We start from the raw sequence: 9,589 nt of genomic DNA on the forward strand, positions 1-9,589 counted from the left end.
ACATAGAAATGATGACTCCCAGTGCCAATTCTGGTTTCTAAATGCCATTTCCCTACAAAAAGCAGTAGAACTTAAAAAAAAAAAAAAAAAAAAAGACTGGGCATGGTGGCCGATACCTGTAATCCCAGCACTTTGGAGGCCGAGGCAGGCAGAGCACAAGGTTTGGAGTTCGAGACCAGCCTGACCATCATGGGTGTGGTGGCACGTGCCTGTAATCCCAGGTACTCAGGAGGCTGAGGCAGGAGAATAGTTTGAACCTGGGAGGTGCAGGTTGCAATAAGCTGAGATCATGCCACTACACTCCAGTCTGGGAGACAGAGCTCCCAGACTCCATCTCAAAAAAAAAAAAAAAGGCTGATTTCAGTTTTGGGGCAGGAAATGTACAAGATGAGTCAGTACAACTACTGGGATTGTATGGACATAGGGATCAACTTAAAGCACACTAGCCAAATTTGGGGCAATTTGAACCACACACACACAAAAAACAATATCTGCAATGTATTAAAACATAACAAATATACAAATCCATGTGTTCTGCAAACAAAAAGTCACCTTTAGAGGTTTCTAGGATATCAGCTAATCCTGAACATTGATAAAGTAGTGAATTAAGTACCCTTCCTCTCCCATGTAAACTATATTTCAGAGTAACCAAGTTATAGATGAGTAAATATTCTTGTTGATGAGATAAATGCAAATGGTAAATTTAGAAGGAAAGATAGTATTAGAAGATCTGGCCAGGCACAGTGGCTCATACCTGTAATCCCAAAACCTTGGGAGGCCAAGGCAAGTGGATTGCTTGAGATCAGGAGTTTGAGATGAGCCTGTGTAGCATGGCAAAAATACAAAATTAGCTGGGCATGGTGGCACACACCTGTGGTCCCAGCTACTCAGGAGGCTAAGGTGGGAGGATTGCTGGAGGCCAGGAAGTTGAGGTTGCAGTAATCTGTGATCACACCACTCACTCCAGCCTGGGTGACAGAGCAAGACTCCTCCTCTCCAAAATAAATAAATAAATAAATAAAGTATTAGAAAGATACAATTCTGGAGCTCCTGATTAATAAATTTAAGCAGCAATCATCCATTGGCTGTTAAAACCATTAGGTGATAGACTGATGGAGAACTTTATAATGGGCAGATTACTTTGACAACCCATCAATTTATTAATCAGTCTTAATGTCATAAAAGTTTAGAACCAGATATTATGACTTTCCAATGTGATGAAGTAGCAAGTACCCAGCATCATATATTGTCCCTGCAGTTGAATCTCAATCTGATTGAGCTTCTAGATTTAATAGTTTACAGAAAAATAAGGATGGAGGATAGAAAAACATGTTAAATGACAACACAAGGATGCAATCAAACTCAGAATGTGACAAATTCTATAGGGCAAATGTCTCAGTTTCTTCAACAAATAAAATTGAATAAAAGGGGGTACCACAATCAAGATACTGAACACACCTATCACTCCCCAATTTTTTAATGCTCCTTATAATCCCATTATTCCACCCTTCCCCACATTTCCCCCACTTTGTTTCCCCTCCCTTTCACCCTGCTTCTTCACTCCAAGGTGATCACTAATCTGCTTTTGGTCACTCTACATTTGTTTAGATTTCCTTGAAATTTACATAAATGGAATCATGCAATACGTGTACTCTATTTTGCCTGACTTCTTCACTTGAGAATTTTGAGATTTATTCATGCTGTAGCACATTTATTCTTTGTATTGCAGTATTTAAGTAGTATCTTTGTATTGTAGTATTTGAGTAGCATTGTAGAATTGAGTAGTATTGCATTGTATAGCTATACTGCAGTTTGCTAACCCATTTACCTATTAGCAGACATTTGAGTTTTTTCTAGTTTTTGGCTATTAAAAACTGCTAGAAACAACCAAAAAGAAAAGAAAAGAAAAGAAAAGAAAAAATGGGTGGAGGGAGAAGGAAGAACTATTACAGATTCAAGACAAGAAATATTTAAATATCAACCAAATGCAATATCTGGATCTTATTTTAGCCCTGTTCAAACAAAGCAACTGTACAAGGCTATTTTTGAGACAACTGGGAAAATTATACATAGTCTAAGAATTAGAAGGAATTGTGAATTTAAATTTAAAAATTTTACATTAAATTTTTAAAGGAATTGTTAAATTGTTAAATAAGGGATTGTTAAACTTTTAAAAATGTGATAATGCTATTGTATTTATGGTTTTTTCAAAGTTCTCATCTGTTAGAATTACAGTCTATTTGTGCATGGCTGGAATTACATGACATTTGGAATTTGCTTTAAAATCTAGCCCTCCAAAAGACTGAATGGAGGAATAGGTGAAACAAGAATGACAAAAAGCTGGTCGTTGTTGAAACTGAATGATGGACACATCAAGCTCATTATATCATTCTATACATAACATTTCTATATTTTTGCTTGTGTTTGAAAGTGTTTATAACAAAAAGGAAAAAAAAAGTTCCTTGCTCAGCCACATGGTTTATCTTTCAGGGCTGACTCCCTTGTGGAAGTAAGGTGAGCAGTTGCCAGGATATGTGCCAAAAGGTATCTCAGAAGACTTCCCTCCTTATAAACTCCATCTACCACATCTCCTAGCCACCCAAATAAACACACACTGGCTCTCCCCAGTCTCCAGCTTGCTGACTTGAGGATGTTGGGACTTCTTAGCCTCCATAACTACATGAGCCAATTCTTTATAATAAATCTTTTCTCATATCTAGAGGCACAACTGACACAAAATTTTAAAAAATACATCTCTTCATATGTATATATGCATATATATAGACACACACATATATATACATGTGTGTCTCTATATACATACACACATCCCATTGATTCTGTTTCTCTGTAGGACACTGACTAATACAGATTAACTTCTTCATTAGGTATCCCTTTGTTGGCTGAGAAGCTTAAGGGAACATCATTGTATCTATCACAAATCTTTATGATTTCAGGTTGTTTCTCTCATTATTTTCCTTTTTCCATAGGGTTGAATGTCAAATGTTTTTAAACCCCTGACCCATACACTCAATTGAAAATAAGAATGAAAAAGTAGTTCACATTAGAACAATAATCAGGTGAGAGTAGGGGCCAGGATGGTGAAACATGCCCCACTGAGAATGGTAAAGAAAGTTTCATGAGCCTGGCTGAATTTGTTTTATCACCTAGAGGTCCATGTCCTTGTTGGAGAACTTTGGGATCTGAGAAGCTCTTCCTCTGTGTCAGAAGTAGAACTGTGTTGTCATTATTCCTGGGCAGACAGGAAGAAGAAAATTTCCTCCTCTCTTCCCAATTTTTATTTATTTATTTTATTTTATTTTTTATTTTTAAAGATGGTGTTTCACCATAATGGCCAGGTTGGTCTTGAACTCTTGACGTCAGGTGATCCACCCACTTTGGCCTCCCAAAGTGCTAGGATTACAGGCATGAGCCACCACGCCTGGCCCCAATTTTTATTTTTATTTTATTTTTTTGAGACAGAGTCTTGCCTTCTCCTCCACGCTGGAGGGCAGTGGTACAGTCTTGGCTCACTGCAACCTCCACCTTCTGGGTTCAAGCGATTCTCCTGCCTCAGCCTCCCGAGTAACTGGGATTACAGGCACACACCACCATGCCCAGCTAACTTTTGTATTTTTAGTAGAGACAGGGTTTCACTGCCTTGGCTAGGCTGGTCTTGAACTCCTGATGTCAAGTGATCTGCCCGCCTCAGTCTTCCAAAGTGCTGGGATTACAGGGATAAGCCACCGTGCCCCAGCCAGCCTGGTTTTTAATTGAGTTCTTTAGATCTCTTCGCCTGCCATGGTGACCTTGGATAGCTCACTTTCTAGATGGTTTAGCTACCAGTTTAGCTGCTTAAAGGACAGTTCACATAAGACTGTAGCGTGAACAAGAGGAAAACTTTTTTTTTGTTTTGTTTTGGCTAAACTTTTTATTTAGTAATCTGTAGTTGTTTAACACACACTTAAATGGTGTTACTGGGGGAGGGGAAAAGGGAGGTTCTTGCAGATTCCCGAGGAAATGTCAGAAAGGCAAAGTGGCCAGCATTATCCATTTGCTTTGTTGGGTTTACTGGGTGAATATTTCCTTACATAGGCATCTGATTTCAGGTTTTTCATACTGAGATCATGGAGGTTTTAGTTGTTAGACCACCCTCTAACAGCTAGCTTGTTTCTATAGGCAGAATGATTCATCTCTCCATTTTAGATGACTAGATGTTTTGTGAAAGAGCTTAGAATTGCTTGCCTCACTTACTGGGAAAAATCACATAGGAAGTGGCCTTTAGGGACACTTTTACTTGGAAGGTTACAACACTAGTACAAGTCTTAACACATTTAACATTTGCTTGTTGAAAAGCAATGTCATAAAGTCAAATAAAATTAAACATGTTTTACTTTTTTTCTCAGAAGAATATAAAAACTATGGAGGGGAACTTAACAGGGAATTTTAAAAAGATAACACAATTTTTCTTTTTAGTAGTCCTTGGGTAGTTACGACAGAATAGTTTCCACTTTTTGTTTCTTTGAACTGGGATTTTGGTCCAAAGTTTTGTTTTTTTCTAGTATCTGCTTCTGCCTCCCCCTCTATCAGATCAGCTTCGTTCACGGCCGCCACCTCTCGGTGCTCCGCGGCTTGAACTGCTGTAGGAATCATGTGGAGCAGGGTACCCCCTTTCCACAGAAGGGGTAAGCCCTCTTTCTTGTCTGTCAACCTGATCACAACCACTTGAGTAGAGATCACTTCGGCTGCTTGAGTAACTGTCTCGACTTCCACCATATCTGTCACGTGAGCTGCCGTCATCAGCATAGCGACTGCTTCCTCCGTAAGATGGCGGGGATCCTCGTAGAGGTGGAGCACTACGTGAGTTACCATAACTCTCATATGAATCTCTGTAGGAACCTCCACTTGGATGATCTGAATAGTCACGGCGTCTCCCTCTCTACCGCTATAGCCTCTTGATGGATAGTCATCACGTGAATTGGAATGACCATAATCATGGTAAGTATAATCTCATGGTGGTGGTGCATAATCTCTTGTATCACCAGAACTTGGGTAATCTCTGCTGGAATAGCTGTCTTTAGTAGAATACCCATCATCTCTTGGGGGCAAATAAACATCTCTACGAGAAGGCAGCGGTTCTCTTCGAGGTGGACCTCCGTAACTATCTCTTCTACGTGATACAGGAGCTCTTCCTCCCATTCCACTGCTGCTGCCAACTGGTTCTGAAGGTGCAGATCTCTTAGGAAGAGGACCCCCACTTCCTGGTGGTCCTTTTTTTCCTGGGAGTGGTCCCCTGGAAGAACTCATGTTAAAATTCATGTAATATCCACCGTCATCCATGTGTCCTCTCTGTGAGGGAGGTCCCCTGGTTCTTCCACTTCCTCCTCTTCCACCTCTAAGACCTCTTGGAGGGCCTCTACTTCTTGGAGGTGGAGGTGGCCCACGTCTACCACTTTCAAATGATGATTTGGTGGCTTGTTCCACCTTGATGGCTTTTCCATCTAATGACTTTCCATTCGTGTCTCTGGCTGCATTCTTAGCGTCTGCTGGGCATTCAAAGATGACAAAAGCAAATCCTCTTGATTTGTTGGTTGCATGGTCTTTCATCAAGAGTACTTCTACTATTCGTCCATATTTGCCAGATACTGCCTCAAGAGCTTTCTCATTTGTTTCCGTATGAAGCCCACCAATGAAGAGCTTTCCTGGGCCATCTGCTTCAACCTTTTTTTTTTTTTTTTTTTTTTTTTGCCGGTGAGTTGGAGAAGTGACAGTGGGTTCTAGCTCCAACGAGCTCGCCGAGAGGGGCTTCCTAGCAGCCTAGCACCTCGGACCTGCCGGGTCCGAGGACAGAACCGCGAAGCCGCTAGCACTACTGCGCAAGGAGCGAGAAAAACTTTTATTGTGTTAAGCCGTTGAGATTTATGGGTTATTTGCAACCTTAGCTGATGAATTACTTTGATGGAAGAGCTTAGAATTAATTGCTTGTGGGGATAATGTTGTATAAGCTCTTGCTTTGTATAACCTCCTTAGGTATTCATATTTGCCATTAAGGAAGTTTGATATTCTATAACTGTTGGTGGATTTCCATAGATCACAACACCATCCCTCAGTGTTGGCCATTTGGTAAACAAAATGTATACTGCAGCATGATTACTTTTGGTAGTATGTCAGATTTGTAGGAAACAATGGTTTCTCTTGTATTCAAAAGTGAAGATATTCTGGTTCATAAGGTGGCAAACTCCCTTTTCAGAAACCTCACTGTGTGAACAACTGTGGAGTCGTCCAGTGCTTCCACTGCAGCAAATCAGCATTAGCATTGTGACAGAAGGGTAATCTTCACCCTCCCTTGCACTATACTCTCCTCACTTCCATGTGAGGGGAGCACTAAGACCACTGTGGTCTGATACTATAAAATTATCAACTGTTTCCTGCCATCACTGCAGATATATAATTTTTCAGCAGGAAATATTAACACCATGCTTATTTTGCTTGTGAATAGTGTGATTTTCCAAAATCCCCAAATTATACTACAGTTATTTTGAGACTTCAAATCCGCTCCCATTCCCACTCTTTTCCCTATGTTGGCATACTCTATTTTAGAAACAGAACTTAAGTTTTAGAAGAGGCGCTGGCAATTTGGAATGTGAAAGAATGTGGCTGATTTTACCTTGGCTGTTCTTGAATGGCTATTCTTAGCTGAGTGAGGCAAACCCAGCATAGGTAGGCACCCTGGAAGTGGACAAAATAAATTTGAGTGTGTTAATTTGTCTCTTGTTGTACTGTTTCCTACATGTCTTCCTTGATAAAAATGGAGGAAATTGACTGGATTTTTTTGTTGTTGTTGTTTCTTTTTGAGACAGGGTCTTGCTCTGTCATCTAGGCTGGAGTGCAGTGCCATGATATTGGCTCACTGCAGCCTTGACCTCTAGGGCTCAGGTGACCCTCCTGTCTCAGCCTCCTGAGTAGCTGGGACCACAGACACATAACACCATGCTCAGTTAATTTTTTGTCTTTTGTAGGAGGGGGGGTCTCCCTATGTCACTCAGGCTGAGACTTAAAAAAACAAAATCTCTTGCTGGGCACGGTGGCTCACGCCTGTAATTCCAGCACTTTGGGAGGCCAAGGCCGGCAGCTCACTTGAGGTCAGGAGTTCAAGACCAGCCAGGCCAATATGGTGAAACCCTGTCTCTACTAAAAATATTAAAATTAGCCAGGCCTGGTAGTGTGTACCTGTAATCCCAGCCACTAGTTAGAAGGCAGGAGAATGGCTTGAACCGGTGAGGCAGAGGTTGCAGTGAGCTGTGATCGTGCCACTGCTCTCCAGCCTGCATGACAGAGTGAGATGCCATCTCAAAAAAAGATCTCTGGGGTCCCCAGCCTCATGCCCACCTTGCTGCTCAGCCTGCTTGCTGGCCCCCAAAAGGTTGCCGCCAAAATGTGGTCCCTCCTTCACCTGCCCCAAAGAATTCAGATATTGTGGTGATAGCTGCTGCCAGGAGAACAAGTTTTTCCCCAGCCCCTTGAGGCTCCTTGTCATCATCTTCTTGGTCCGTGCCCCTCTTGTGCATCTGTGATCTGGCTAAGCACTTCTGTCACAACTGCAGAGAGCTGGAGCCAGACGCACTGATGCATTGCTGGGGACCCCCGGAACTGCCCTCCGTCATCCCCCCAGAGAGGGTCAGAGCATTCCTCTCTGCACCCCCAAACTCCTACAGTGAAGTGATTCTGAAGCCCATCCTGGGTGCAACTCCCACAGAGCTACCCTCTCTCTCTCTACAGCTTCAGGCCTGAAGAATATACCAGGGATCAGAAGGATATTGACAACCCAGCCTTCTGAGTCACCTCCTGCTTGGAATCTCGCCATCTGCAGCCTCCTCCCCAGTGCCTCCTGAGACTACTGGCACCCCAGGAATGTCCCTGCCCATCCTGCCATATCTCTGTTCATTCCTGGATTCAACTTTGTTTTTCCTGCCTCTGTTCCCACCCCAGCTGCCTCTCTTGTCCTAAGTGTTAGGCTGGAGTGACAGTATCTGCCCACCACCAACCCAAGAAAGAGGCTGCCAGAAGGAATGTGCCAACCATTGGAGGTGTCCAACAGCAGAATGGGGTCCTCTTAAGAGCCCCATTTCTGGAGGTATGCAAATCTCAACTGGACAGTCAGCTCTGAGATTTTTATCAGGGTACTTCTATACTTGTGGGAGATTGGACTGGATGAGCTCTGAGCCAGCTTCCAATCTTACCTGAAAAGAGAATTCATCGTACCCATTCCCAACACATGATAAACACACATCTTCACTGAAAAAAAATCTCTAATTTATGTGAAATATTTTATAAACTGGCCAGGTGTGGTGGCTCACGCCTATAATCCCAGCACTTTGGGAGACCAAGGTGGGCAGATCACGAAGCCAGGAGTTTGAGACCAGCCTAACCAACATGATGAAACCCTATCTCTACTAAAAATACAAAAAATTAGCTGGATGTGGTAGCACACACCTGTAATCCCAGCTACTTGGGAGGCTGAGGCAGGGGAATCGCTTGAACCCTGGAGACGGAGGTTGCAGTCAGCTGAGATTGTGCCACTGCACTCCAGCCTGGTGAAAGAGTGAGATTCTGTCTCCAAAAAAAAAGTACTATTGAATAGCACTATTCTACACAAAATGCTCATAAATATTGGTTATTATTTAGAACTATACTGTCTAATATGTAATCATTGGTTACCTGTAGCCACTGAACACCTGAAATGTGGCTATTCTGAATTTAGAGATGCTGCCAGTATAAAATACATTAGATTTCAAAGGCATAGCATGAGAAAATGAAACTATGTAAAATATTTTAATTTTTTTTTGAGACGGAGCCACACTCTGTTGCTTGGGCTGAAGTGCAGTGGCATGATCTTGGTTCACCACAACCTCCACCTCCCAAGTTCAAGTTATTCTCCTACCTCAGCCTCCCGAGCAGCTGGGACTACAGGCGTGTGCCACCATGCCCGTCTAATTTTATATTTTTAGTAGAGATGGGGTTTCACTATGTTGGCAAGGCTGGTCTCAAACTCCTGACCTCATGATCCACCTACCTCGGCCTCCCAAAGTGCTGGGATTACAGGCATGAGCCCCTGTGCCCAGCCTTTAATGATTTTTATATTGATCATCATAGTAGGTAGAATCATGGCCCACTAAAGATCACCATGTACACGTCTTGAGAACCTGTGAATTTCTTTTATATGTTACATGGCAAAGGGGAATCAAGACTGCAAATAAATACACTTTTAAATTTATATGTAGGAAGGGAATTTGTCATTCTTAAACTACAATAATCACAATGTTCAGATAATTCCAGAAACTCCTGACGTAGTCTGGCTTGTAAAGAGGAATTTCTAGTCTCTCACTACATTGTAGGAGATGAAGAAACTGAATATAATCCCACAGGACCCAGGAAGAAATTATAACTTTTGATGTATAGTCAACTTCTCAGATTGACTGGCCAGGATGATATCATGGCATAGATTTCAACTAGCAATCTTTCCCCATAGAAGTTTTGTAAGTCAGTAAAAATTGCCTTGGATCCTGATGATTTAATATAAAGTAAATTA

The 9,589-nt window shown here is 42.0% G+C and overlaps 1 pseudogene; it reads right to left on the reverse strand.

Moving 5' to 3' along the window:
• Window positions 1–3,487: 3,487 nt before the first annotated feature.
• On the reverse strand, window positions 3,488–5,622 carry LOC100389572 (RNA-binding motif protein, X chromosome-like; annotated as a pseudogene).
• Between the last annotated feature and the right edge of the window lie 3,967 nt (window positions 5,623–9,589).

The sequence above is a fragment of the Callithrix jacchus genome, chromosome 8 (genome assembly GCF_049354715.1).
Source record: "Callithrix jacchus isolate 240 chromosome 8, calJac240_pri, whole genome shotgun sequence".
In the NCBI taxonomy this organism is placed as follows: domain Eukaryota; kingdom Metazoa; phylum Chordata; class Mammalia; order Primates; family Cebidae; genus Callithrix; species Callithrix jacchus.